We start from the raw sequence: 3289 nt of genomic DNA on the forward strand, positions 1-3289 counted from the left end.
GTGACTTGTCTCATTTGGTAAAAGTGGATCTTGACCACGGCTGGTCCATATGCTTTCCCAATGTTGTCTGAAGAATGGCCCCACTGGTTTAAGAGTAAGGTTATCATTCTTACATAATTTTTCACTAATATAAGTTTCATAATTAATGTATATAGAAACATAGCTTTTGTGAGTTATTTTTTATTGTCTTTGTCAGACTTGTTTAGTGACGGGCTTTTACTGTGCATGGCTAGTATATAATGTCTCCAATTTATAATTACCACACTTGAGTTCTAGCTCCTAATTAATTTTTGATCCGTATGGGTTACATCGAAGCGAAAGTTGGTAGCTATCTGCAAGATCAGGGGTCTGCAACCTTCAGCTCTGGAGCCCCAAGTGGCTCTTTGGCCCATCCACAATGGCTCATAATGGCTAAAAATTATTTAAAACCAATTCATGTTTTTAAATATAAATATAATAACAAAAGCTGGTTTTTGCAGTTTATTTTTTCATAGAATAATTGAATTTTCACAACAGAATAAGAGTAAAATAACTATTTCTCTTGTCATCAAGGTTGGGGGCTATGTGCTTTTTAAACATAATTTTCAAAAACCTTAGCATCCCATAGAAGAAAGTCTATTTGTCCTCTTTTTGCAATTTTTTGTATCTTTTGTTGCATTTTTAAAAAAACCTAACAATAGAAATAAAATGGCGGTCCTTTAAAAATTACTATTTTTCTATTGTAAATTATATTTTAAAAATTGTCCTTTTTCAAAACATTGTGTATGACTGTGTTCACGACTCTATACAAGTTTTGTGTTACCTGGACAGAGGGGCAGAAATGTTTGGGTTGTAAAGGTTGCAGACTCATGTTCAAGATTCTGTCTTAGCAGGTTGTGTTTTATATAAGCCACTAGATGTCAGTGATGTTTCGTTTTTTTCCTTTTTCCTTTTTGTTTTATTGTTACTACAGCTTTAGGCCCACTTGAACGCTCATGTCTAACATCTGAGATAATTTACAAAATCAAGCACTTCCATAAAAGCACCTATTTACAAAAACCTTTGTTTTTTCCCATGTTCTCTGCCTTTTGTCACGCAGTAAAACGTTCAATCAATTTGAACAGATGAGCAAAATCAAAAATAGCTTTATCTTTTTATGAATTTCTCACGATTATTGTAGGTGAGGTATACAGACAAAGTACAAAAATGCATTCGCGTACACAGACTTACACAGTTATGGAGGACAGGTCTCCTCTGAATTAACAAAACAGAACATTTTGGAAAGTGGGTCCTGTTAGGTCTGCCATAAAAAATATCACCTGACAACAAAAGACATCAGCAATCAAACATGATGGCTGTGTGATGAGCATGATTTGTTTTTGCCTCTTCGTCACAGGTAAGACCTGCTGGAGTTGAACGCGAATGGAACCAGGAATTGTGCTCTCAACCGGAAAAGAATATCCTGGCAAACGCTTTGTGACACTAAGCTAAAGCACACCTGGGTTCTGCAGCAGGACTATAGATTCAAAGCCTCTGCATGCCTAAAATAAAAGCCTAACTGTTTTGTAGCGGCCTAGTCAAAGTCTGGACTTAAATCATTCTCAGATCCTGTTGTATAACCTTAATTTGGCTGTCTGCACTTAAAGATATTCCAACGTGACCAAATTAAAATTTACCAGATTGCAGACATTCCTCCAAAACCACATTAAAGAATCATTGACAGCAATCACAAACATTTGACACAGTCGCTGCTGCCAAGGTTGGCCCAACCGGTTATTAGATTTATGGGGCAATTACGCTTTCACAAAAGAGCCACGTTGGTTTAGATAGTTTTTTACCCTTCAGAATGGAAATCATCATTAGAAAACAGCCTTTTTTTAATTTTTCCGCAAGCCATCTTTGTCAGCTTATCGTTTTTTTTGTTTTGTTTTTTTTATCTGAAAGGCTTACATTTGACAAAAAATGTTAAAGCAGCAGAAAAATCTGTTAGTTTGCAAATTCTTTTTGGCTGTATATCTGAGTGCCCTCTTGGAAACAACGTGCCTCATCAGGTTTAAACCCCTGTTGCTGGTAGGCCTACTGTCAAATGCGCTGATTGTGTGAGGAGAACTTTGGATTCGGTAAATAAACCGAAATAACATTCAGAGCGTGGGTGAGTTTTCCTTTCGAGAAATAATATCCCACTGGCTCCGTGCCAAAGAGCAGGATAACTATCATAATTTAGGTTTGGTGCCAGTACAGCTTGAACCATTCATTTAAACAGATATGGACTTGAGGATCCTTTATAATTATAAGAAAACAACCACACGCGAATAAAAAAACACAAACAGCGATAGGTATTCGAAAGTTCATCAAAATCTTACATTTCTTGTTTTAGGAAGTGTCTTTGTTGTCTTTTCAAAGGTGATGTCACTGAAAACGCTATACGTGGGTAGTGTATGGGAAGAATATATATTTTTATTGGCGGATTTTTCTTCTTTTCTTTTTCAGTTTATGTCTGCATTGTTTATTTTTCTCAGGCTAAGTTGTTAGGACATACTGTTCACATTAGGGTGGCCATAAACTTCAGGCTTCAGCTTTCTACCTCCTGGGAGATATGATCAGGATATGTCAGAACACATTCAAAACAAGCGCATCGTTTGCAGCTTTCTGTATTTTTCCTAGAGGTTGATGAGATGTTAGGTTTTTTTGAAGCCACTAAATTGATAAGAAAATGTTTTGAATAATACAAAAACCACAGACACTCACATGCTTGTTTCAAACACAAAGTGGGGATCGTGCCTTGACTAACATTGACTTTCATTCATAATCAACCCTATATATTGCCTAACCCTGTCCCTAGTATATCCCTAACACTAATTTAAACCTATTGACACCTTAGTCCTAAACCTAACCCCTAGCCCACAAATAAAGTGACTTCTTATATATATATATATATATATATATATATATATATATATATATATATATATATATATATATATAAATGCATCCATCTATCTATCTATCTATCTATCTATCTATCTATCTATCTATCTATCTATCTATGCATTTCTGAGAGGTTTGTCAGACTAAAAGTACCTTTTGAAAAGAAACAACCTTTAAGCCGGTGTCAAACATACTTTTTATTCAGCCCCCATTTCTGCTTGAGAATTTTTGCTTTTTTTATTGGTGTGATCAGATATTCTAACCTGAAATGCTGTGTCTCAATTAGCTGGGGGGGGGGGGAGATATTGTAATTGTCTATATAATGTGTTTCTCTTAGTGAACTGAGTTACTGAAATAAAATAACTTTTCGATAATATTCTGA

Source organism: Fundulus heteroclitus, unplaced genomic scaffold (genome assembly GCF_011125445.2).
Source record: "Fundulus heteroclitus isolate FHET01 unplaced genomic scaffold, MU-UCD_Fhet_4.1 scaffold_9.2, whole genome shotgun sequence".
Taxonomy (NCBI): domain Eukaryota; kingdom Metazoa; phylum Chordata; class Actinopteri; order Cyprinodontiformes; family Fundulidae; genus Fundulus; species Fundulus heteroclitus.